Source organism: Giraffa tippelskirchi, chromosome 3, assembly GCF_054371585.1.
Source record: "Giraffa tippelskirchi isolate mGirTip1 chromosome 3, T2T-mGirTip1v1.2.pri, whole genome shotgun sequence".
NCBI lineage: Eukaryota > Metazoa > Chordata > Mammalia > Artiodactyla > Giraffidae > Giraffa > Giraffa tippelskirchi.
This window is the reverse complement of record NC_137277.1, coordinates 148,721,357-148,748,921: the sequence shown is the minus strand read 5'-3', so window position 1 is coordinate 148,748,921 and position 27,565 is coordinate 148,721,357. Positions and strand designations below refer to the sequence as shown.

Here is a 27,565-nt window from a genome sequence, read left to right as displayed (position 1 = left end):
GCATACAGGTATCCCTGCCTATTTTCAACAAGGTGGGGACTAGGGGGAGGCTTCAGATAAAAGTACAGTAGTAATACTAATGGCAACAGTTACCATGTCAGTGCTCACTGTATGCCAGACTCCAGGCTGATCCTCCAACTCCATGACAGTGAGTAGGTACCAGTAGTATCCTCACTTAATCATGAGGGAACTGAATCTTAGAGAATTTAATTAACTTTCCCAAGATTAGGTTTGGGTTTAGTCACTAAGTTGTTTCCAACTCTTTGTGACCCTATGGACTGTAGCTCACCAGGCTCCTCTGCACATGGGATTTCCTAGGCAAGAATACTGGAATGGGATGCCATTTCCTTCCCCAGGGGATCTTCCCCACCCAGGGACTGAACTCGAGTCTCCTATATTGGCAGGTGGATTCTTTACTACTGTGCCACCAGGGAAGGTCCCTTCCCAAGACTACTAAACTACAAATAGTAGAAAATATTTAAAAAGTAGCTCAAAGACTACTAAATTCCCCAGATTTTATTTAATGAGGACACACTGGTAATTGTATTTGCATAAAGAGCACAAAATCTCTCTGTTTGGTCTCATTCTTTATTAATTATCAGGCCTATATTTAAAACTGGCTTCCCACGTGGCACAGTGGTAAAGAATCCGTCTGCCGATGCAGGAGATAGACGCAAGAGACTCAGGTTTGATCCTTGGGTTGGGACGATCCCCTGGAGCAGGAAATGGTAACCCACTCCAGTATTCTTGCCTGGAAAATTCCACGGACAGAAGATCTTGGTGGGCTACAGTCCACGGGGTCAAAAAGAGTTGTGTACAACTGAGCAACTGTGCACACACATATTTAAATTAGTTGTTATATTTAGAATAAATCAGTGATAGGTAAGTGACTCTAGTTTGTTAATCAGGAGGCATGTGACATCATCTTCGGTCCCAATACAATCTAGAGTACGATTCTGAAATCTCTTGCCTTAGTTCTTCCTGGAGTTCTCTGACCTGACACTTCCACATGCCGAGACTGCTGTCTGCTGACAACAAGCAGAACTGCAAGCGCGTGGCATCTGGGTCTCCTTTGCACCTTTACATACACCTGTGGTCTGTAATTACATCATACTATCATTGCCTGTTAGAGTGTTATTTGTTTCCTTGTATTCAGTTTATATAATGAAGCTGATGGTGTAAAACCCCAGCGTCACATTTTATTTCTACTTCCTTCAAGAAAGAGTAAATTTTAAAACTGATGAATTAATGAGGAAGTTTGTGGAGCAAGATGGCCATTTTCCAAATTTCACAAGTTCTCACTGATTGAAGGAGACGACTTTGAAGCTTGGGAATTTCAGCTCAGTAATGCATAATGCCCCAATTACAGTTTTCCAGACTTAAATTCTGTGCTGTGCTCCTGACTCTGACATTATTAGACTCTGCCTCACATTCAGGCTCTCCTCACATCCCAGGCTTTCCTGTTGTGGATCAAAACAGTGAGCTACAGATAGAACACTGAAGAATGCTGAGCAACTCCATATGTGCAGACCCATATTCTAAAACCACCTGAAAGCAATGACAGGTTAAGAGACATTTCACAAGTAGGAAAAAAAATCTAATTGTAAGGTGTTCCTGTGACAGAATGGCTTAGCTTATGAAACTACCAAGTTACACTGAACTTTTTACCTATGGGGCTTTCCTGGTGGCTCAGATGGTAAAGAATCTGCCTGCAATACAGGAGACCCAGATTCAATCCCTGGGTGGGGAAGACCACCTGGAGAGGGGAATGGCAACCCATTCCAGTATTCTTGCCTGGAGAATCCCACGGACAGAGGAGCCTGGTGGGCTACTTAAAGAGGGTCCTTTGTTTAAAACTGCATGAATCCTTGGGATATTTGTAGATGAAGGGAAAGTAGAAAGACACTATTTCCAGTGTGAGCAAAAAATAAAATTCTGCTTCTAGAGACTAGATGTTTCCCTGTTATGCATAACTAATGCATAACAAATTTGAATTTGTTATGATTGCTTGTTTGTTTTAATTTCTTGAGTCTTGATTTATTAAGGGAAAATTTCAGAAATGACTTGAACTAATGATTTAGAGCCTAATGAAATGGGGGACACCAACAATATTACAATTTTTAAGAGGAGTGATTTCACATTCTTTTTATAAAGAGTAGATTTGTATTCATACCATAATCAGGTTCCATGATGAGGCAACTGTTCATATATTTAGTCTAAGTCTTCGGGTAAAAGGGAGGGGGGAAAATGACAATAATAAGGCAGACACATGGTTTACTTGTATTGACTCATAATAATTCTGTAGTCAGAAGCATTAAACAATTTGACCAAGGCCACACAAGAAAAGGTGGTGGAGTTCAGTTCGGTCTCTCAGTCGTGTCCAGCTCTTTGCAACCCCACGGACTGCAGCACGCCAGGCCACCCTGTCCAACACCAACTCCCGGAGCTAGCTCAAATTCAAGTCCATCAGGTCGGTGATGCCATCCAAATATCTTGTCCTCTGTCATCCCCTTCTCATCCCACCTTCAATCTTTCCCAGCATCAGGGTCTTTTCCAATGAATCAGTTCTTCACATCAGGTGGCCAAAGTATTGGAATTTCCTTCAGCATCAGTCTTTCCAATGAATATTCAGGACTGACTTCCTTTAGGATGGACTGGTTTGATCTCCTTGCAGTTCAAGGGACTCTCAAGGGTCTTCTCCAACACCACAGTTCAAAAGCATCAAAAGCATCAAAAGCGTTCAGCTTTCTTTAAGTCCAACTCTCACATCCCTACATGACTACTGGAAACACCATAGCTTTGACTAGATGGACCTTTGTTGGCAAAGTAATGTCTCTGCTTTTTAATATGCTGTCTAGGCTGCTCATAGCTTTTCTTCCAAGGAGCAAGTGTCTTTTAATTTCATGGCTGCAATCACCACCTGCAGTGATTTTGGAGCCTCCCCAAATAAAATCTGTCACAGTTTCCACTGTTTCCCCATCTATTTGCCATGAAGTGATGGGACCAGATGCCATGATCTTAGTTTTCTGAATGTTGAGTTTTAAGCCAACTTTTTCACTCTCCTCTTTCACTTTCATCAAGAGGCTCTTTAGTTCCTCCTCGCTTTCTGCCATAAGGGTGGTGTCATCTGCATATCTGAGGTTGTTGATATTTCTCCTGGCGATCTTGATTCCAGCTTGTGGTGGAACCAGGATTTAAATCAAAGAAGAACAGCTCTGATGTCCATACTTTAAATCTACTTCACCATTTTCCTTCTTGATCTAAATTAAGAGTTGGGAGATAACGTCACAGCAAAGACTTTCCATATCTGCTCTTGGTCTCCATTTTTTATTAGGCATTTCTACCTAATTTGGGCTTCCCTGGTGGCTCAGATGGTAAGGAATCTGCCTGCAATGCAGGAGATCCTGGTTTGATTCCCTGGGTTGGGAAGATCCCCTGGGGAAAGGAATGGCTAAATATGGCTACAATTTTTAAAAAATCTGTTCTAACCAAGCACTTCATATACATTATCTCATTTAATTCTGTGACAGAGATATTTATTCTCCCAATTTTAGATGAGAAAACTGAGAATTTCCCAAAATTTCTTAGAGTATAAGTGTCAGAAATAGAATTTAAACACAATGGTATTGGCAACCATACGAAGATGGCGGAGGAATAGGACGGGGAGACCACTCTCTCCTCCACAAATTTATCGAAAGAACATCTGAACGCTGACCAAACTTCACAAAACTACTTCTGAAGGCTGGCTGAGGACGTCAGGCTTCCACAAAAACTGCGCATTATCTTCAAAAGAGGTAGGAGAAATTATAAAAGATAAAAAGAGAGACAAAAGAGTTAGGGACGGAGACCCGTCCCGGGGAGGGAGTCGTAAAAGAGGAGGAAGTTCCAAGCACCAGGAAACCCTCTCACCGGCGGGTGTGGGGGAGGATTTTTTATCTCGGAGGGCAACGTAACTGGGAGGAAAAAATAAATAAAATCCACAGATTACGTGCCTAACGCAACTCCCAGCAAAGAACCCCAGACGCTCGCATCATCCGCCACCAGCAAGTGGGGGCTGAACGGAGAGGAGCGGGCGGCATTGCCTAGGGTAAGGACCGGGCCCGAGTGCCCCGAGGGCAATCTGAGGGAGCTAACCTGAGATAGTAACCTAAACTGTGGGACAGCGAGAGAGAGAGAACTATCCCGCGAAAAGCCCAACTCTAAGGCACTGCCGGCCCGCTCACAGAACAAAGGACTGAGCGATACCAGAGGAGAGCTAGCTGGCTGCGGACCGCCCCATTCCTCGCCGGACACAGCGGGCAGGCGGGGCCCGCCAGAGCCGGAAAGGGGCAAACTCGACTCCAGAGAGGGCACCCCCTACCAAACTGCAAACAGGCTCCCAGTTTCTAAGCAAAGACTGCCTGAGATCCCGGAGGGTCGACAGCTGCCGGGAGGGTCGCAGCCAGAGACCAGCTCCCCAGAACCGACACAAAGCACACCGGAGCCGGGCGCGCCCGTAAACCGAGGCGGGGACCAGGGAGGTGATAAGCCGCACCGCCCCAACAGGGGAGAGCGCCCTCGCCAAACTCCTGGCCGCCTGGGCAGCCCCGACCGGGAACGGCACAAGCCGCGGGCGAAACCGAGTCTGCGCCTTTGTGGAGTAACCGGGAGCCTGAACCTGAGCGCCTTAGACCTGGGAAGTGCACGCAGCTCAGGGCCCGCTCCCTGGCCGAGTAACCTGAAGCCTGAGCAGGGTAGACCGGGAAAGCACACACGCCGTGAGCGGGGGCGAACCCAGTGCGGCCGAGACACTGCAAGCTTACCACACACACGCCAGAATTGCAGTGTTCCTTCCTCCCCACAGCACGATTGAACAAGCGAACCTAAAGAGATCACCTCCACCGCTTTGTTGCAGGGCGGAAATTAGATACTGAAGAGATCTCCAAACAGAAGCCAAATAAACAGGGGAGCGCTTTGGAAGGGACAGGCCAACAGATTAAGATCCGTGTAGTTAATACCGACTGCATTGAAAAGGACCTATAGATCTTGAAAAGTATAAGCAGGAATAAGGATCTATCTAAAACTGAGCAGATGCCACACTGCTCACAACAGCTCCAGAGAAAGTCCGGGATATATATATTTTTTACTTTTTTTTTTTTAATTAAAAAAAAAAATTTTTTTTTCTCTTCTTTCCTTTTTCTTCAAGTCCTCTATTACACCTTTAACTTTCATTTTCATAACCCACTATTAACTTGCAAAAAAAAAACAAACCCTATTTTTGAAGCAAACTACATACATATATCTTACACCTTTTCTGTTTTCTTTTTTTTTAATGTTTTTTTCCTGTTCTACATTTTTTTACTGTTTCTTTTTTTACTGTTTTACTGTTTTTTTTTCTTTTTACACTGTTTCCTTTTTTCTTTTTTTTTAGATTGTAAGTTTTATAAGAGTCTAACCTCTACTCTAGATTTTTAATCTTTGTTTTACATATTTGATATCAACTTTGTACATTTAAGAACCCAATCTTTAGGACCCATTTTTACTCAGGAGTGTGATCACTGGCCTGATCACTCTCTCCCCCTATTGATGCTCTTTCTTCTCCCTCAGGGAACCTCTATCTCCCACCCTCCTCCTTCTCTTCTCAACCCAATTCTGTGAATCTCTGAGGGTGTTCTGGGTACTGGAGAACACTTCAGGAACAGGATACTGCCCAGATCTCTCTCTCCCCTCTTAATTCCTCCCTTTCTACTCATGCTCACCTCTGTTACCTTCCTCCCCCCTCTCTATGTATCTCTGTGAATCACTCTGAGGGTTCCAAACTGTGGAAAGCACAGAGGGAAGTGCTTACTGGCTAGATTGCTCTCTCCACATTTGAATTCCCCTCTTCCCCTCCTGGTCACCTCAACCTACCCCCCCACCTCATCTCTCCATGTAACTCAGTGAACCTTTCTGGGTATCCCTCACTGTGGAGAATCTTTTCACCATTAACCTAAAAGTTTTATTATTGAGGCTGTATGGAAGGAGAAGTCTTGAGGCTACTGCAAGAATAAGACTGAAAGCCAGGGGAAACATTAATTAATAAGAGACCATCCAATAGCCTCCATAAATTCACTGAAACCAAGCTCCACCCAAGAGACAATAAGTTCCAGAGCAAGACATACCACGCAAATTCTCCAGCAACGCAGGAACATAGACCTGAGCATCAATATACAGGCTGCCCAGAGGCACACCAAATCCATAGACATCTCAAAAATTAATACTGGTCACTCCATTACACTCTAGAGAGCAGAAATCCAGCTCCACCCACCAGAACACCGACACAAGCTCCCCCAACCAGGAAGCCTTGACAAGCCACCTGTCCAACCCCAACCGCAGTGAGGAACCTCCACAACAAAGAGGAACTTCATACTACCAGAATACAGAAGGGCCACGCCTAACACAGCAATCTAAACAAGATGAAAAGACAGAGAAATACTCAGCAAGTAAAGGAAAATGAGAAATGCCCACAAAGCCAAACAAAAGAGGAGGAGATAGGGAATCTATCTGAAAAAGAATTTAGAATAAGGATAATAAAAATGATCCAAAATCTTGAAAGCAAAATGGAGTTACAGATAAATAGCCTGGAGACAAAGATTGAGAAGATGCAAGAAATGTTTATCAAGGACTTAGAAGAAATAAAAAGGAATCAATATAGAATGAATAATGAAATAAAGGAGATAAAAGACACTCTGGAGGGAACCAACAGTAGAATAACGGAGGCAGAAGATAGGATAAGTGAGGTAGAAGATAGAATGATGGAAATAAACGAAGCAGAGAGGAAAAAAGAAAAAAGAATCAAAAGAAATGAGGAAAACCTCCGGGACCTCTGGGACAATATGAAACGCCCCAACATTCGAATCATAGGAGTCCCAGAGGAAGAAGATAAAAGGAAAGGCCATGAAAAAATACTCGAGGAGATAATAGTTGAGAATTTCCCTAAATTGAGGAAAGAAATAGTCACAGAAGTCCAAGAAACCCAGAGAGTTCCAAACAGGATAAACCCAAGGCGAAACACCCCAAGACACATATTAATCAAATTAACAAAGATCAAACACAAAGAACAAATATTAAAAGCAGCAAGGGAAAAACAACAAATAACACACAAGGGGATCCCCATAAGGATAACAGCTGATCTTTCAATAGAAACCCTTCAGGCTAGAAGGGAATGGCAGGACATACTTAAAGTAATGAAAGAGAATAATCTACAACCCAGATTACTGTACCCAGCAAGGGTCTCATTCAGATATGAAGGAGAACTCAAAAGCTTTACAGACAAGCAAGAGCTGAGGGAATTCAGCACCACCAAACCAGCTCTCCAGCAAATGCTAAAGGATCTTCTCTAAACAGGAAACACAGAAAGGATGTTTCAACACGAACTCAAAACAACAAAGTAAATGGCAACGGGATCATACTTATCAATAATTACCTTAAATGTAAATGGGTTGAATGCCCCAACCAAAAGACAAAGTGTTGCTGAATGGATAGAAAAACAAGACCCCTATATATGCTGTCTACAAGAGACCCACCTCAAAACTAGAGACACTCACAGGCTGAAAGTGAAAGGATGGAAAAACATATTCCATGCAAACGGAGACCAAAAGAAAGCAGGAGTCGCAATACTCATTTCAGATAAAATAGACTTTAAAATAAAGGATGTGAAAAGGGACAAAGAAGGACACTACATAAAGATCAAAGGATCAATTCAGGAAGAAGACGTAACAATCATAAATATATATGCACCCAACATAGGAGCACCACAATATATAAGGCAAATACTAACAAGTATGAAAGGGGAAATTGACAATAACACAATAATAGTGGGAGACTTTAATACTCCACTCACGCATATGGATAGATCAACTAAACAGAAAATTAACAAGGAAACACAAACTTTAAATGATACAATAGACAAATTAGATTTAATTGATATTTACAGGAGTTTCCACCCCAAAACAATCAATTTTACCTTTTTCTCAAGTGCACATGGAACTTTCTCCAGGATAGATCACATCCTGGGCCATAAATCTAGCCTTGGTAAATTCAAAAAAATTGAAATCATCCCAGCCATCTTCTCTGACCACAATGCAGTAAGATTAGACCTCAATTACAGGAAAAAAACTATTAAAAGTTCCAACATATGGAGGCTAAACAACACGCTTCTGAATAACCAACAAATCACAGAAGAAATCAAAAAAGAAATAAAATTATGCATAGAAACGAATGAAAATGAAAACACAACAACCCAAAACCTATGGGACACTGTAAAAGCAATACTAAGGGGAAGGTTCATAGCAATACAGGCGTACCTCAAGAAACAAGAAAAAAATCAAATAAATCAACTAACTCTACACCTAAAGCAACTAGAGGAGGAAGAAATGAAAAACCCCAGGGTCAGTAGAAGGAAAGAAATCTTAAAAATTAGGGCAGAAATAAATGCAAAAGAAACAAAAGAGACCATAGCAAAAATCAATAAAAGCTGGTTTTTCGAGAAGATAAACAAAATTGATAAGCCATTAGCCAGACTCATCAAGAAACAAAGGGAGAAGAATCAGATCAACAAAATTAGAAATGAAAATGGAGAGATCACAACAGACTCCACAGAAATACAAAGGATCATAAGAGACTACTACCAACAGCTATATGCCAATAAAATGGACAACTTGGAAGAAATGGACAAATTCTTAGAAAAGTATAACTTTCCAAAACTGAACCATGAAGAAATAGAAGATCTTAACAGACCCATCACAAGCACGGAAATCGAAACTGTAATCAGAAATCTTCCAGCAAACAAAAGCCCAGGACCAGACGGCTTCACAGCTGAATTCTACCAAAAATTTAGAGAAGAGCTAACACCTATCCTACTCAAACTCTTCCAGAAAATTGCAGAAGATGGTAAACTTCCAAACTCATTCTATGAGGCCACCATCACCCTAATTCCAAAACCAGACAAAGATGTCACAAAAAAGGAAAACTACAGGCCAATATCACTGATGAACATAGATGCAAAAATCCTTAATAAAATTCTAGCAAACAGAATCCAACATCATATTAAAAAGATCATACATCATGACCAAGTGGGCTTTATCCCAGGAATGCAAGGTTTTTTTAACATCCACAAATCAATCAATGTAATACACCACATTAACAAATTGAAAGAAAAAAACCATATGGTTATCTCAATAGATGCAGAAAAAGCCTTTGACAAAATTCAGCATCCATTTATGATTAAAACCCTCCAGAAAGCAGGAATAGAAGGAACATATCTCAACATAATAAAAGCTATATATGACAAACCCACAGCAAACATTATCCTCAATGGTGAAAAATTGAAAGCATTTCCCCTAAAGTCAGGAACAAGGCAAGGATGCCCACTTTCACCACTACTATTCAACATAGTTTTGGAAGTTTTGGCCACAGCAATCAGAGCTGAAAAAGAAATAAAAGGAATACAGATAGGAAAAGAAGAAGTAAAACTCTCACTGTTTGCAGATGACATGATCCTCTACATAGAAAACCCTAAAGACTCTACTAGAAAATTACTAGAGTTGATCAATGAATATAGTAAAGTTGCAGGATATAAAATTAACACACAGAAATCCCTTGCATTCCTATACTCCAATACTGAGAAAACAGAAAGAGAAATTAAGGAAACAATACCATTCACCATTGTATCAAAAAGAATAAAATACTTAGGAATATATCTACCTAAAGAAACAAAAGACTTATATATAGAAAACTATAAAACACTGATGAAAGAAATCAAAGAGGACACAAACAGATGGAGAAATATACCGTGTTCATGGATTGGAAGAATTAATATAGTGAAAATGAGTATACTACCCAAAGCAATCTATAGATTCAATGCAATCCCTATCAAGCTACCAATGGTATTTTTCACAGAACTAGAACAAATCATCTCACAATTTGTATGGAAATATAAGAAACCTCGAATAGCCAAAGCAATCTTGAGGAAGAAGAATGGAACTGGAGGAATCAACCTGCCTGACTTCAGGCTCTACTACAAAGCCACAGTCATCAAGACAGTATGGTACTGGCACAAAGATAGAAATATAGATCAATGGAACAAAATAGAAAGCCCAGAGATCAACCCACGCACCTATGGACACCTTATCTTCGACAAAGGAGGCAAGAATATACAATGGAGAAAAGACAATCTCTTTAACAAGTGGTGCTGGGAAAACTGGTCAACCACTTGTAAAAGAATGAAACTAGAACACTTCCTAACACCGTACACAAAAATAAACTCAAAATGGATTAAAGATCTAAACGTAAGACCAGAAACAATAAAACTCCTAGAGGAAAACATAGGCAAAACACTCTCCGACATAAATCACAGCAGGATCCTCCATGACCCACCTCCCAGAATATTGGAAATAAAAGCAAAAATAAACAAATGGGACCTAATTAAAATTAAAAGCTTTTGCACAACAAAGGAAACTATAAACAAGGTGAAAAGACAGCCTTCAGAATGGGAGAAAATAATAACAAATGAAGCAACAGACAAACAATTAATATCAAAAATATACAAGCAACTTCTGCAGCTGAATTCCAGAAAAATAAACGACCCAATCGAAAAATGGGCCAAAGAACTAAACAGACATTTCTCCAAAGAAGACATACAGATGGCTAACAAACACATGAAAAGATGCTCAACATCACTCATTATTAGAGAAATGCAAATCAAAACCACAATGAGGTATCATTTCACACCAGTCAGAATAGCTGCTATCCAAAAGTCTACAAGCAATAAATGCTGGAGAGGGTGTGGAGAAAAGGGAACCCTCTTACACTGTTGGTGGGAATGCAAACTAGTACAGCCACTATGGAGAACAGTGTGGAGAGTCCTTAAAAAACTGGGAATAGAACTGCCATATGACCCAGCAATCCCACTGCTGGGCATATACACCGAGGAAACCAGAATTGAAAGAGACGCGTGTACCCCAATGTTCATCGCAGCACTGTTTACAATAGCCAGGACATGGAAGCAACCTAGATGTCCATCAGCAGACGAATGGATAAGGAAGCTGTGGTACATATACACAATGGAATATTACTCAGCCATTAAAAAAAATACATTTGAATCGGTTCTACTGAGATGGATGAAACTGGAGCCCATTATACAGAGTGAAGTAAGCCAGAAAGAAAAACAACAATACAGTATACTAATGCATATATATGGAATTTGAAAGATGGTAACGATAACCCTATATGCGAGACAGAATAAGAGACACAGATGCATGGAACAATTTTATGGACTCTGAGGGAGAAGGTGAGGGTGGGACGTTCTGGGAGAATAGCATTGAAACATGTATATTATCATATGTGAAACAGAACACCATTCCATGTTCGATACATGTGACAAGGGCTCAGGGCCGGGGCAATGGGATGATCCAGAAGGATGAGATGGGGAGGGAGGTGGGTGGGGGGTCCAGGAAGGGGAACACATGTAAACCCATGGCTGATTCATGTCAATGTATGGCAAAAACTATTACAATATTGTAAAGTAATTAGCCCCCAACTAAAATAAATAAATTTATAAAAAAAAACAAAACAAAAACAAAAGCAACCATAAAAAAAAAAAATAAAATAAACACAATGGTATTGATTCTAGGATCCATGCTCTTAATTACATCTCCAAACAGTGAGCACCCAGGTGGCATCCTTTTCCCTGACACACAGGGGGTCCACCAACTCAGCGCACTGGTCTCTTGTATATGGACAGGAATTATGTTTCCTGGTATTCCAGAAGGGTACCCTAAACCACGTGAAAGAACTTCCCCTCTGACAGGAAACATGCATCCTTGAAAGTAGAGGCTGAGGTGGTTTCTTCCTGTAGCCTCCACAGCCATCTGCATCTCTTCCCAGTAGCTGCTGCTGCTGCTAAGTCGCTTCAGTCGTGTCCGACTCTGTGCGACCCCATAGACAGTAGCCCACTAGGCTCCCCCATCCCTGGGATTCTCCAGGCAAGAACACTGGAGTGGGTTGCCATTTCCTTCTCCAATGCATGAAAGTGAAAAGTGAAAGTGAAGTCGCTCAGTCATGTCCGACCCTTAGCGACCCCATACACTGCAGCCTACCAGGCTCCTCCGTCCATGGGAGTTTCCAGGCAAGAGTACTAGAGTGGGTTGCCATTTTAGAGCCCCTCACAATTTCAGTGTACCATCAGAACAACTTGTCCACTACAGAAGTGCTCATGCTGGTGATTAAAGAATAATGGTAATTTTGTATAACTCATCATTGTTAATTTCTGTGAAATGGATTAAAATGTTCTCATAACCTTCTTTAACACTGCCGTAAAGTTTCTTGCTCTGTCAGAGTAAAATGGTCTAGCCTTAAAACCCATCATTTTTCATGCTGAAGCATAGCACCCTCCACAGTACTAAAATTAGTAGTTTTAGAAATGCTTGAAACCCTCTCCTGCAATTTACTATCATTTTAAAATATGTGTATATTGTGGATCTGTAAATACAGATAAACACCACTTACAAAAACCTGAGTGGTCAATTTCTGATCCCCACAAACTCTGTGGCAGAATCTGAGACTCTCCCTCCCTACATTCACCCCAGGATGCCTGATCCCCTCTAGTCCTTCGTTCCGGAAAGCAACCAGCCCTGTTCCAACAGCACCACTAGGTGGCCAGGATGGAAAACAGGCCAAATCGACTTTTCTTCCCTCCAAACTTTTTTCCTCAAGAGAATGCCCCTCCCCAACCCCAATCTCTCCTCCACCACACACTCACCTCAAGTTTCTTTGGACTTTGTCATTTCACAGCCAAGGTGATTCCACTTCAGGTAATCTTTCTCAAATTTACACACATCCTTTTTGTTTTTGCTGTTCACTTAGAACTCTTTTTTTAATTAATTAATGTTTATTGGAGTACAGTTGCTTTAAAATGTTGTGTTAGTTTCTACTGTACAGCAAAGTGAATCAGTTATACATATACATATGTTTCCTCTTTTTTGGATTTCCTTCCCATTAAGGTCGCCACAGAGCACTGAGTAGGATTCCTTGAGCTAAACAGTAGTTCTCATTACTATTTCATGCATAGTACCAATAGTGTACACATCCTTCTTTAAAAAAATCTTTTTCTTTTCCTCTCCCAGTTACTTCATAAGCTTTTCTTAATCTTCCAACTGTCTTTATTATATGCATAAGCCTAGCAGTTACTAGGACGGAGTAAACCAAATTTGGCTCCAACAGGAGCCCTAACAAGCTGGGTGGGTTTACGCGGTTTGATTGACAGGGCTATGCAAGTGATTGGCAATGCAGGATTTTATACCTGTCATTCATCTATCTATCTATCTATCCATCATTTACCTATGCTTTTCCAAACTATAGGGCTTTATTAACTTTTTCCAATTGATTAAAAAATATGGGAGGGTATTTTGATCCATGTATGTATAAGAGTGCAGGTTTTTCCTGTTGCCCAGGCTCTAATATGGCTGGCAGGGGTGCTGCTTCCCGCTCTAGAACTCCACAACTTCCAACTAACTTTTTATGCTTGACCCTTAAAACCCACCTTTCTTTAAGTACCAGCATCCATGAAAAATTATTCACTCAATACGGAGGGGTTTTCTTTCTCATTTTTTAAATTGTAAAGCATTGCAGAAGTATTGCTTATGGGTACATTTTTAATTGCAAATGCACATTATTTGAATGACATCATAAATTAAATAACATTTGTAGATTAGCCCAGGAACTAATCCATTATTTACCTCACTGTGACTATGAGAAGGCCAAGTTCTAAGTTTCAAAGAGCTCACTTGCAAATAAATATTTGAGATGCTGGTTTTTGTACGTTGGGCCCAAAATGCTTTCTTTAAATATTTATAACAATTTACAAGTTTCACTTTGTAATACACAACAACAAAGGAGGCCCTTTAACTCACACTACTGCTCTTTACTTTCAAGAAAAACAGTGACTTGTGAGGCCCAGCTTGAGATCAGAAGACTAAGATACGTATGTCAGTAGAATGGGTTTTGTTAAGAAACTGAAATAAGGGAAGAATAAAAGAGAAAGTGAAAGTGAAGTCACTCAGTCATGTCTGACTCTTTGTGACCCCATGGACTGTAGCCTACCAGGCTCCTCCGTCCATGGGATTCTCCAGGCAAGAATACTGGAGTGGGTTGCCATTTCCTCCTCCAGGGGATCTCCCCGACCCAGGAATCGAACCCAGGTCTCCCACATTGCAGGCAGACGCTTTAACCTCTGAGCCACCAGGGAAGCCCATAAAAAAGTATAACATTATTAGGCACATAATACATAAAAAAAACTCAGATCCAGAAAAAACATTTCATTTAAATATAAATACTTTTTTTTTTTTTTATTACAATGTGCTGTGTATGCTAAGTCTCTTCAGTTCTAACTCTTTTTGCCTCTAGGGGCTATACCCTTCCAGGCTCCTCTGTCCATGGGATTCTCCAGACAAAAATACTGGAGTGGATTACCATTTCCTATTCCAGAAGATCTTCCCAACTCAGGGATTAAACCTTTTGTCTCTTAGGTACAGGTGGGTTCTTTACCATTAGTGCCACCTGGGAAGCTCCTTTTTATTATGCTTGTTCTAATGGTTACTTCTACATCATAATATGGGATTTATCAATACATGTCTCAATAAGTCTCATACAGCTATGTGTTTCCATTTTAAAAACAACAACTTAGCATCTGCTTACCTACATCTGCTGGTTAGTCATTTAACCCACTGATTATTTTTGGTACAAGATGACTAGAATCATTTCTTTTTAAACCATTCCCCCAAATTACAGTATGTCATCAGCAGGACTTTGCTCTTCATTTGAGTCATTATCTTCTTACATGAATTTTGGCCATAGAGTAAAATGCTCCCAGATGTCAAAGAGAGTTGGGTGCCCCTTTAAAATCTCAGCCACTTAGAATCTCACGATGCATTTCAAAAAACAAAGGTCTAAGTTGTTTTAGGGCTTCCCTCGTGGATCAGACAGTAAAGAATCCACCTGTGGTGTGAGAGACGTGGATTCGATCCCTGGGTAGGGAAGAGCCCCCAGAGGAGGACATGGCAACCCACTCCAGTATTCTTGCCTGGAGAATCCCCATGGACAGAAGAGTCTAGCAGGCTACAGACCATGGGGTCACAGAGTCTAATATGACTGAGCAGCTAAACACAAGTTGTTTTAAACTACCCTATGGAACTTGGGAAAGATGTGTGTGTACTAAGGTGCTTTAGTTGTGTCCAACTCTTTGAGACCCTATGGACTGCAGCCCACCAGGTTCCTCTGTCCACAGGATTTTCCAGGCAAGGATACTGGAGTAGGTTGCCATGCCCTAATCTGGGGGATCTCCCTGACCCAGGGGTCAAACTCATGTCTCCTATGTCTCCTGCATTGGCAGGTGGGTTCTTTACCACTAGCACCACCTGGGAAGACATGGAAGAGAAATGTAATCTAATTCAGTAAGAATAAAAGGTATAACACACACACACACACCCTCTATTTTAATGGTTAAGTAAAATAAAAAACACAGACTACAACTTTTCTTTGAAAGTTCAGTAGATGTTTCTGTGGTATACTTTTAAAATTCCTCTTTGATCATTTCTGAATAAACATCCTCATAGACCCTTAGTACAAAAGTACAAAGTGAAGTCGCTCAGTAGTGTGCGATCCCATGGACTGTAGCCTATCAGGCTCCTCCGTCCATGGAATTTTTCAGGCAAGAGTACTAGAGTGGGTTGCCATTTCCTTCTCCAGGGGATCTTCCCAACCCAGGGATTGAACTCGGGTCTCCTGCATTGCAGGCAGACGATTTACCGTCTGAGCTACCAGGGAAGCCACAGACCCTTAGTTACCTATGAAATCAAGTCTAAATTCTTCAGTTTGGCTTCAGACAACCTGACTCATGTCCTGCTCCACCCACCACTATTTCCCAGTCATCCCTTACTGCAGCCACACCTATAGCTTCAATGTGCAATAGACTTTCTTTCACGTGTCTCCCATCTGACACATTCTTCCTCCCCTGTACATGCCGATCCTCCAAATTGTGGCTGAGGTTCTATCTTCTCTCTCTAAACCTTCCCTGGCTTCCTTGATTCTCCCCACCCGACTCCCATCTCTTCCAAGGACAAGTTCCTGAATCACTGATTGTCTGAACATTCTAATCACTATTTTTAATGTTTTCCTAACAAGTTGAAAAGTATATTCTTGAGGGTGTGAACTTTTGGATTCCTATTAAACGGCAGTTATATTAAGTAATAACATGTACAAATGTGTGTGAAGGTACCACCACACCCACCCATGTTCACATACATATAGGGAATGGGAGCCAAAAATCAGGGTTTATGTTATGTTCATGCTGATCCCACTCTGAGACATGTCCCTGAAGCCTGCTCTCCCATGAGTGTTATTCTCAGTTTCTAATAGTGGCCTTCACTGACTCTGTTACTTCTTCTCTGTCATCCTCTATCATCCTCTTTTTGAACCTGACTTTTAAATCTTAGTTCAGAACTCTGTATTCAACATACTGGTCCAGTAAGAGTTGAAGTAGGGGTCAAAACAAAGAACTTGGAGTTTGGAGATCTAGATTAGGAGATGTGGGTTTGAGTCCCTCTGCCTCTTAGAGTAGTTGGGTTCACTTGGACAAGTCAGTGGGCTTCAATTCCTTCATGGGTATCATGTCCAATTCCTTGCAATTCCATGGACTACGGCACACCAGGCTTCCCTGTCCTTTACCATCTTCTGGAGTTTGCTCAAACTCATGTCCATTGAGTAGGTGATGCCATCGAACAATCTCATCCTTTTTCTCCCCCTTCTCCTCCTGTCCTTAATCTTTCCCAGCATCAGAGTCTTTTCCAATGAGTTGGCTTTTTGCATCAGCTGGCCAAAAGTATTGGAGCTTCAGCATCAGTCCTTCCATTGAATATTCAGGGTTGATTTCCTTGAGAATTGACTGGTTTGATATCCTTGCAGTCCAAGGGACTCTCAAGAGTCTTCCCCAACACCACAGTTCAAAAGCATCAATTCTTTGGCACTCAGCTTTCTTTACAGTCCAACTCTCACACCCATACATGACTACATAAATAAAAAAGCACTAAATAAAATTATTAACTTCAGATATTAACTTCAGATATCTGTTCTCAGTGGTTAGCAGTAGTCTTTTGACGCTTGACTCCATGTTTTTCCTCGCAAAAAAAAAAAAAAGTTAATGTATGTATATACTGGCTCCTTCCTTACCTCTTCAGAGCAGTTCCTCAGAGCTATCTGAGAGGTTGGCTTCCAGGCTGTTGTCCTCAGAAAGTTTCCTGAATAAACTTAACTCACTACTTTTACGTTGTGTATTTTTCTTTCAGTAGACATTGACAGGAGTAGGTTCAGTGGAACAATAGACAGAGGTTTTATCAAGGGTGAGTTAAAGAAAGAATAGGAGATGTGGTAGCAGGGACATCTCCTTCAAGAAGTTTTGTTGTGAAGTGGAATAGAAAACTGGGTAGTAGCTGGAAGGGAATGTGATATTAAGGTGAAGAACAGATACCCAAAACCCAAGCATTAAAAAAACAAATAGTTGATATGATAGCAAACCCAGATTTCCTATTGGAAAGAAACTGATCCTATAAGGAAAAAAAGAAAACACATCCAAACACATCTTTCTAGATATCATCACAGATTTGGTACTGTAATGCAAAACCTGACTTGAATCTACTTATAAGTTCTTTTAACATGGCATGTGTTAAACTAATTTGCAAGCCCGTATGTCTCTCTTGTTAGATTTTAAGGTCCCAGACAATATTTTTCTTATTTTTTAATTCTCTAGAGACTAGCTACAGTACCTTAAACTTAATAATTGTTCAGTAATATTGTTTCTTGAGATCTAGTAATTTAACAATTTGTTGAAGTGAAATTCATTGAAAGTGACATAAGTGGTTGTCTCTTCTGCCAGCTAACCTGACTGACATGGGCTCTTGTTCCTGTCCTCTGATTGACCACTGGGAAGAATTGAGGCATGATTCTCCTACTTTCCTCTCTTTAAAAGTGATAAAATAAAATTCCTATTTGATGGCAAGATGAGAAAAACTAAAATATAAAATTTTTCTTTGCTCATTTGGCCCTCCTCCATCCCCTTTAGTATGTATTGTGCTTCTGCATTAGCCAGACCTCCTTAGAAGATACCATTTCTTCTGAATCTCATTAATGGTCACAATTCCTTAGGAAATAATCTTCCTTCTAAGTATTGCAAGGGGCCATGACAATCTATGACCCACTACTCACTCTGTGGAAGGACTGATGTTGAAGCTGAAACTCCAATACTTTGGCTACATGATGTGAAGAGCTGACTCACTGGAAAAGACCCTGATGCTGGGAAAGATTGAGGGCAGGAGGAGAAGGGGACGACAGAGGATGAGATGGTTGGATGGCATCACTGACTCAATGGACATGGGTTTGGGTGGACTCCGGGAGTTGGTGATGGACAGGGAGGCCTGGTGTCGCAAAGAGTTGGACATGACTGAGCGACTGAACTGAACTGAACTCACTCTGTACATGTAGATCTGGATTGTGTAAACTGTCAACAACATTTGATGTATATAATATAATCCTTTGTCTCAAAAATTTATGTAACTGTGCTTTGAACTTGAATGGGTGGAACACTCTTCAGAGCTTTCTCAAAGACTCTCTACCAGGTTATAATCCTCAGATTGGCTCAAATAAAATTTTCTATTTCTTTCTTAGATTGGCTGTTGATTAATTTTTCCATCAACAAAAGTCATACAAGATAAGCCCCTTCTGGGCTCAAAGGGCAAAAGGATTGAAGGCAGTGGTTTACTTGCCCTGAGGCAATTGATGGATGAGTGTGTGAATGTGTGTGTTCATGAGGTGGGTGATGTGCCCACTGGAAGGTAATGATATGTGGATGAATTTAAATACTATTTCAATAAAATATATTTTAGAATGTACAATTTTCGAAGTGCTTTATATGTGTATTTTATCCTCAAAAAACCCACAAAAACCTATGATAGATATAAATAAAGGTATGACGAACCTAGTGCGTGCGTGCACAGTTGCTTCAGTCATGTCCCACTCTTTGTGATCTTATGGACTGTAGCCTGCCAGGCTCTTCTGTCCGTGGGATTCTCTAGGCAAGAATGATGGAGTGGATTGCCATGCCGTCCTTCCCAAACCACACATTGAACCCAGGGCCTCCTGCATCTTCTGCTTAACAGGCAGAGTCTTTACTGCTGAGCCACCTGGGAAGCCCCATGACAAACTTAGACAGAGTATTAAAAACAGAGACATCACTTTGCTGACAAAGGTCCAGACAGTCAAAGCTATGTTTTTTCCAGTAGTCATGTATGGATGTGAGAGTTAGGTCATAAAGAAGGCTGAGTGCAGACGAGTTGATGCTTTCAAATTGTGGTGTTGGAGAAGACTCTTGAGAGTCTCTTGGACAGCAAGGAGTTCAAACCAGTCAATCCTAAAGGAAATCAGTCCTGAATATTCATTGGAAGGACTGATGCTGAAGCTGAAACTCCAATACTTTGGCCACCTGATGTGAAGTGTTGACGCACTGGAAAAGACCCTGTTGCTGGGAAAGATTGAAGGTGAGAGGAGAAGGGGATGACAAGAGGATGAGATGGCTGGATGGCATCACAGCCTCGATAGACATGCATTTAAGCAAACTCTGGGAGATAGTAGGGGACAGAGGAGCCTGGTGTGCTGCAGAACATGGGGTTGCAAACCGTCAGAGATGACTGAGCAACTGAACGACAATGACAACAATCCCTCCATGCTAGATATTTTTGCCTTCTTTCTATTTCTCCTCTCAAAGAAACTCGAAGGATTCTGGGCTAGATTCTCCCTATCTTCTTAATCTCTAGATAGAGTTTGGACCTAAGGCTGCTTATCTTTTCTATGGACAGCTTCCTAAATTTTATCTCCAGCCGTAATCTTTCTCCCCAACACAAGACTTGTATCTGCAATTGTCTACCTGGTATTTCCATTCAGATGCTTATAAGCCATATAATCTGTTAAAAAAAAAAAAAAAGAATATTTGGTACTTCCTCTGTATACTCCCAGACATACTCTTTTCTCCAGGCTTTCCCATCTCAGTAAACTATACTGAATTTTTACCAATAACTCAGACCTTGGTGGTAGTTTAGTCACTAAATTGTGTCTGAAGCATGAGACACCACGGTCTGGAGCCTCCTAGGCTCCTGTGTCCATGGGATTCTCCAGGCAGGAATACTGGAGTGGGTTGCCATTTCCTTCTCCAGAGGATCTTCCCGACATAGGAATTGAACCTGGGTCTCTTGCATTGCAGGCAGATTCTTTATCAACTGAGCTACAAGGGAAGCCCAAATCAGACCTTAATTCCTCTTTTTATCTCAAAGCTCATGTCTAATCCATGAGCAAATACTCATGACTCCACTTTCAAAATACATCAGGAATCCAACTTTTCACCTTCTCCACCACTGCCAGCCAAGATATCATAACTGTTTGCCTTGATTCTCCTGTGTCTGTGGGCTCTGCATCCATGGATTCAACCAACCATAGGTTGAAAATATTTGGAAAAAAAAATCCAGAAAGTCCCAATAAGAAAAACTTGAATTTGCTGGGCCAAGCAACTATTTACATAACATTTACATTGTATGATTTATTATAAGTAATCTAGAGATGATTTAAAGTATATGGGAGGATGTGCATAGGTTATATGTAAATAATACATCATTTTCTATAAGGGACATGAGGATCTGCAGATTTTGGTATCCACATGGGTCTTGCAACCAGTGCCTAGTGGATACTGGCTATGTGTTGCAATAGCCTCTTACTGCTCTTCCTGCTTCTGCTCTTAAACTACTATACTATGATTACTATGATCACAGAGCAGAAGTCATTCCTTTAAACCTTTAAAACAGAAGCCAGATTACAGCACCCTCTGTTCAAAGCCACAGTGGTTGCTCTTATCATTCAGATAAACCTGAAGTCCTTTCCATCCTTTCCCCAGCCCAGAGGGTCTGCCTCTACTTTCAGATCATTATTTACCTGATCTTATCGATCTACCCTGAAAGGGAGTCCAGGGAGGAGATCAGGAGTGAGGCACTCTGTGCTCTGGGAAAAATGGGCGGAACAGGATTTCACACAGTTAGATATTTTCAAAAAATTCTGTGAGCCCAAATTCTTGCATAGTCTCATCTTTTTGTTGTTTAGTCACTAAGTTGTGTCCAACTCTTTTCAGACCCCATGGACTGTAGCCCGCCAGACTCCTCTGTCCACGGGATTTTCCAGGCAAAATACTGGAGTGGGTTGCCATTTCTTTCTTCAGGGGATCTTCTCAAACCCGCATCTCTTGCATTGGCAGGAGGATTCTTTACAGCTGAGCCACCAGGGAAGTAGCTTATCTCCTACCTTTCAGCCTCTTCTCATTCAACTCTAGCCTCCTTCAGCCTCTTTTACTCTCTTATTCAGCTCTAGCCACACTGCCCTCCTAGCCTTAGAGGTTACTCGTTTGGTTTGCCTGGAGTGTCAGATATTCACATGGTTTGTGCCTTCACTTATTTTAGATCTCTGTTCAGATATCTTCTTATTGATAGAGAAAGAGGTTTGTCCTGCCCACCTTACATAAAACTGCACTCTTTCCTGTCTATTTCCTTACCTTTATCGTTCAAAATAACAACATTAATATAACATTTATATGCCAGGTATTATTCTAAGTAATTTATATTTAATCCTATCATGCTGCAAAAGTGACTTTATTATTTCTGTTTTTTAAAAATATTTATTTACTTGGCTGTGTTGGGTCTTGCAGCATGCAGTATCTTCACTGCAAGTCATGTGAGATCTTTTGTTGCAGTGCATGGACTCCCTACGTCTTTCCAGGTGGCTCAGTGGTAAACAATCTGCCTCCCAATGCAAGAGACACAGGAGATGCAGGTTCGATCCCTGGGTTGGAAAGATCCCCTGAAGGCGGAAATGGCAACCCACTCCAGTTTTCTTGCTAGGATAATCCCATGGACAGAGAAGCCACAGTCCATGGGGTTGCAAAGAGTTGGACATGACTGACCACACATGCATGCATGGACTCTCTAGTTGTGGCGCAAGGGCTCAGTAGTTGGAGCTCTCAGGTTCTAGAGCACAGGCTCAGTAGTTGAGGCCCACAAGTTTAGTTGCTCCAGGGCACATGAGATCTTCCTGGATCAGGGATTGAACCTGCGTCCCTTGCATTGCAAGGCAGATTCTTAACCACTGGACCATCATTGAAGTCTCACTATCCTTGTTTTATGGATGAAGAAACAGAGATCCAAAGAGGTGAGATTTGAACCCAGGCTGTTTGGCTCCAGCCTGTGATTTTAGCTACTCCACTATTTTGCCTCTTGGTAGCCCTAGTCACTGCTGTATTTATTTATTATCTCTCACTCTTCCCATATGTTTCAATTATTGTGGTGTAATCAACCAGCCCAGACTTACCAGCCTGAAGCAATAAGTTACTATTTCTTGGAAACTTGGGTCAGAAACTCAGGCAGGGCTTAACTGGGCTGTTACGTATGCTCCCCTTGACATTGGCTGGTGTCACTCACTCAGCTACATTAAAGTGACTGACACTGGGGAGAAGAATTGGGAACAAAGGTAGGGAAAATATTCAATTGTCTCTTTATGCCATATCGCACTGTTTGAACTTGTAACTTTACAAATGTAGATTAAACATGCTTTTTTAAACTTATTTTTAGGAGGATAATTTTCACTCTTATCTTCCTTTCCCTCTTTTCTTAACTTCTGGGATACATTCCTTCTGGGCTTTCCTCCTACTTCTTAGACCTTTACTTAACCTTTTCAGACTCTTTCACTTATCCCTTAAATACATGGACTAAATAAATATACAGCTCTTTAGAAGGACTTCATTCAGAAGTATCAGATCTTCATTTCTGTCACATTAGTTGGGGAAAAAAACATAAGCCTAGCTTGTATTCAGGGGAAGAGGAAACAGACTCCATCTCTTGATGTCAAGAGTGGCATCTGTATACACGAAGGGAGGAACTGATGGCTGCTACCGCTGGAAACTATCTTCCACACCACAGAGTGCAAGTTCCATGAGAGCAGGGACTCATCTGTTTTGTTCATTGGCTCTTTAGTGCCTAGAGCAGTGCCTGGCACATAATACATGTACAACAAATATTTAGTCCATGTAGTTAAGGGACAAGTGAAAGAGTCTGAAAAGGTAAAGGAAAGGCCTAAGGAGTAGGGCCAGTAGAACAGAAGGAATGTGTCCCAGAAGTTAAGAAAAGAGGGAAAGGAAGGTAAGAATGAAAATTATACTTTTTTTTTTTCAGATTTAAAAGCTTTAAAAATAAGTTTAAAAAAGCATATTTAATCTACATTTGTAAAGTTACAAGTTCAAACAGTGTGAAATGGCATAGAGTGAAAAGTGAGTTTTTCCCCTACCTTTGTTCCCAATTCTCCTCCCCAGTGTCAGTCACCTTAATGCATCCTTTCAGAGCTAAAATATGGATATACAAAGACAAGGATATTTATCCTCTCTCTCTCTCTTCTAATGTACGTCATTGGGAGAATACAATTCACATGATTCAGCCTCTAGCATTTTTTCTCTTAACCTAACTTCCAGATCATTCCACATCAGTACATATACAACATTTTCTTTCTTTCAAATGGTTGCATAGAATGGTTCCATTCTTAGACTGTATCATTAGCTTTCAAAATTACAAGGCAATTACTGATTTCATTAGACCTGAAAAAGTAGAGACTGCAGATTGGGCTGAAGATTGAGGGGTCAGAAAGTAAAAAAAAACAGAGGACAAAGGAAAAAGAAATTAAAGATGAATATGCAGGAGCAGGCTTATATCCTTAAGAATAAAGGTAACAAGGGACAGGGAGACTGAAAATACACAAAAGGAAAGCGATAAGTAACGGAGCAAGCCTCTAAGGGGATTCGAAGGGATTAACCTTGAGAGGACAGACACTTCTAAGGAGAAAGAGAGAAGGAAATGAAGGCTGGGGCTGCAGGTAGTCTTTGTAAAGGTAGCTGTTGCTGCTGCTGCTGCTAAGTCGCCTCAGTCGTGTCCGACTCTGTGCGACCCCATAGACGGCAGCCCACCAAGCTCCGCCATCCCTGGGATTCTCCAGGCAAGAATACTGGAGTGGGTTGCCATTTCCTTCTCCAGTGCATGAAAGGGAAAAGTGAAAGTGAAGTCACTCAGTCGTGTCTGACTCTCAGCGACCCCATGGACTGTAGCCTACCAGGCTCCTCCGTCCATGGGATTTTCCAGGCAAGAGTACTGGAGTGGGGTGCCATTGCCTTCTCCGTAGCTGTTGAGAGCTTAGGAAATTCATCCTTACTGGTCTCATTTTCCTCAGAAATGTAGGAGGCAAACTTTTTTTATTTTTTAAAATTTGTACCAGAAAGGGTGGGTGGGTAGAGTTCAGTAAGAACTTAACAGAGTGTGACGATTGGGACTAGCAGGAGATAGGGACAGGAGAAATTCTGAGTAGCAATATATTAAGGACAGTTTGGGGCTCACCAAGGTTGCCCGGCCACTTGGTAGTCCTGACTGAAGTTGGACACCCTTGGTTTGCAGTGGTACGAATCCTCAGGGTTATGTTTTTTCCAGCACTGCTGCAACAGTGTACAAGCTTGATTGAATTGTTACAGACTAACGGTTTTGCCACCCCACTCCAGTACTCTTGCCTGGAAAATCCCATGGACGGAGGAGCCTGGTAGGCTACAATCCATGGGGTCGCTAAGAGTCGGATACGACTGAGCGACTTCACTTTCACTTTTCCCTTTCATGCACTGGAGAAAGAAATGGCAACCCACTCCAGTATTCTTGCCTGGAGAATCCTAGGGACGGCGGAGCCTGGTGAGCTGCCGTCTGTGGGGTCGCACAGAGTCGGACACGACTGAAGCGACTTAGCATAGCTTAGCATAGCATAGCAACGGTTTTGCAGGTGATGGAGGATCAAGGAGGTCACTGAGTTGAAGATGTTGGTGAACGCAATAGACTACTTATGCACAGGACGGTGAGACCCTGACTGCACATCTCTCGCTGATGGTCTGAATACAGGTTTGCAGGTCTAGCGATGGCACACTGCCTAGCCGTAGAGTTTGCATCCACTCTCTGCCAAGAGTGGCGTCTCCGGAAAATCTTCACGAGGGAACTTAGGGGGCTCGAGTTGAGTCGGGGTGGGGTAGTGACTGCAAGAAGCAGACGGTCGTGAAACTGTGTGCTGGGCAAACAAACTGGCTTTACTAAGACTGTACACTGGAAAGCCCAGTGGGAATCATAGGAGAGACCAACTCATTCCCTCCGACCAGACTCCATCCTTTGGAGTCTAAATAAATACCAGTATAAACACAGTATGAACACTAGCGTCAACCCGCGCCGCATGGCGATGACGTCATTCTCGCGGGAGCAAGCGGCTACCGTTAGGGTAGGTACAGTCCATCGAAGCAGTCTGAATACATTTCACATTTTAGCCTCTTCGCCTTCAAGTGTAGCGCTTACCCTTCGGACTTGAGCGGTTTGAGGTAGCAACAAAATGACTGCGGCTCCCGATCACCCTCCTAGTCGTCTGTTACCATGGAAGCGCTCGGGTAGTTAGGCTGCGGCGACGCCACGTTACGTCACTGCCCAAGCGCATCTCAGGAGGGGTGGTTCTGCCTGGTCCTAAGGGAGAGGCAAGTACCCCCGGGGACGTTGCCCGCGGTGCCCACCGCCCCTTGAGTAATTTTGATCCCTACCAGACGCCGTTGGCATCTGACCCCACCTACTTCGGGGGCGATCTCCTCCCGCCTTCAGACTCGCTAGCTGCCCAGCCCCAGCCGAGAAGCCCCGCCCTCCGTGAATCAGCTGATCTCACGGCCCGCGGAGTTGCGGGGCTCGCGCCGGATGCAGACCGCGGTGCCGCTGGTGGAGTGTCAGGTGAGCGAGCGCGGGTCCCGGGTTGGCCCGTGGCTTCGGAAGGCTGACCCGCCGGGGCCTCCAGCGTGAGGGCGGCCGGGGTCCGAGAGAAAGGCGGAGGCGCAGGCCGAGGCCCGGGAGCGCTCTGCGGGGATCCGCGGAGACGGCGCCCGCGTCTTCCCCAGCCAGCGTCCGACCCGCTGCGCCTGCCTGTCGAGGAGCACCCAACGGCCCCAGGTTCTCCCAGTCGCCCCGGTTCCTCCCTCCTCAGACGGGGAGCCACTGCGGAGACCTCAGCCTCTTGAAATTCTTCGCGTCCCCCCTTCCCGCCTCCACTCACGCTACCTTCCAGCCATTCATTCCGGAGGATTTATTGAATGCCCACTATTGGCGCCGACCAGATAAACTCGGGTCCCTGGCCGCGAACCTTGGTGAGTGTCCCGGGAGGGGTTGCCCCTGGATGCAGCTCGCGGTGGACAGTGGACCAAGGGTTTCGCTGACTTGAAAAGGCGGTCGTGGAAAAAGAAAATGTCTGTGATATTAAGAATTAGTAGTTTAGGTTAGTCCTTTGGCGTGTCAAGTGATCCAGCAGAGGGTGGTAAGTTCTTTTGACAAGTGAAGATAGGAAAATAACACAGGTTTTCGTGAGGTAATGGTCCTGACGCTGGTGTTGGTCCTCCGTGTATGTTTGGCTAAAGTGGTGGTGTATTGCTTAGGGCTTTGTTGATGAGTGAAGAGGAAAAACACACGGGCTGAAGTGGCTTATCCAAGTACAGTATTCTCTTTTGGGTATAGAATGGAAAAGGAAATAACTGTTGAATACACACGCTCACCATTTGCCCGTGGCATCACCGATCCAATGAACATGAACTTGGGCAAATTTCGGGAGATGGTGAGGTTCAGGGAGGCATGGCGTGCTGCAGTCTATGGGGTCGCAAGGAGTTGGACACGACTGGGCGACTGAACAATAGCAGCAGCAACAAACGCACATCCTTAGTCTTATTGCCATCTGGATTTGTTGGTGGCTGTAAATGTTCTTTAAAAGGCTTTGAAAAAAATTAAATTGTGTGATGTGTGTTTATTTTGAACAAGTACAGAAATTCAGCAAACCTGTTGGTCCAGTATCTTTTCAGTTTATCATAGATAGGGATGATTTGGAGTGGCCACTTGACCTCTGAGTTAGTGAATACTTTAAGAATTTAAAAGAGTGAAAATTTTGTTTTTGCAGTAGATTACAGTATTTTAATCTTAACAATACAAGCATAATGGTGGCGATCCCAGGCTTTAGGCCTGGGCGTACCTGGAGCCCCATCAACCTACATCTTTGAGTTTGGGCAAGTTACTCATCTGTCTGAATTTCCTTATCTTTAAACTGGGGATAAAAGTACTTGCTTCATAATAGTACCTTTCCATGTAATGATTCATGTATCTTTTTTTTTTTTTTCTTTTTTACTGAACTTGGCACTGTATGTAAATATTCATATTAGCCATTTTATGTCATTTTCTTTTCCACTACACCATGACCCACTGACTTACTGTTTTCTAAATGATGTGAAAGAGAACTGAATATTTTTTTTTAGAAAAGAGCTGTAGTTTTTAATATCAAGGGTAGTTTCCAGATAGTTTTATGATGCAGCGGTATATTTAGAAAAAAT

The 27,565-nt window shown here is 42.3% G+C and overlaps 2 protein-coding genes across 15 annotated transcripts in view; one reads left to right on the top strand and one right to left on the bottom strand.

Annotated features, from left to right (window-relative positions):
• CDK15 (cyclin dependent kinase 15) overlaps positions 1 to 25,583 on the bottom strand; it is a 120,378-nt gene extending 94,795 nt beyond the window's left edge. Inside the window, exon 1 of the mRNA XM_081581922.1 lies at positions 25,515 to 25,583. The gene's annotated coding sequence lies outside the window, so the exon portion shown is untranslated. The remainder of the gene's footprint in view (positions 1 to 25,514) is intronic.
• Positions 25,393 to 27,565, top strand: part of ALS2 (alsin Rho guanine nucleotide exchange factor ALS2) — a 64,039-nt gene continuing 61,866 nt past the window's right edge. For 7 of the 14 annotated variants that reach the window (XR_014080004.1, XR_014080003.1, XR_014080002.1 and 4 more), the window contains exon 1: positions 25,409 to 26,341. The gene's annotated coding sequence lies outside the window, so the exon portion shown is untranslated. Of the gene's footprint in view, positions 26,342 to 27,565 lie in introns of all 14 variants that reach the window. The other 7 variants (XR_014080005.1, XM_081581919.1, XM_081581914.1 and 4 more) reach the window with 2 other exon arrangements.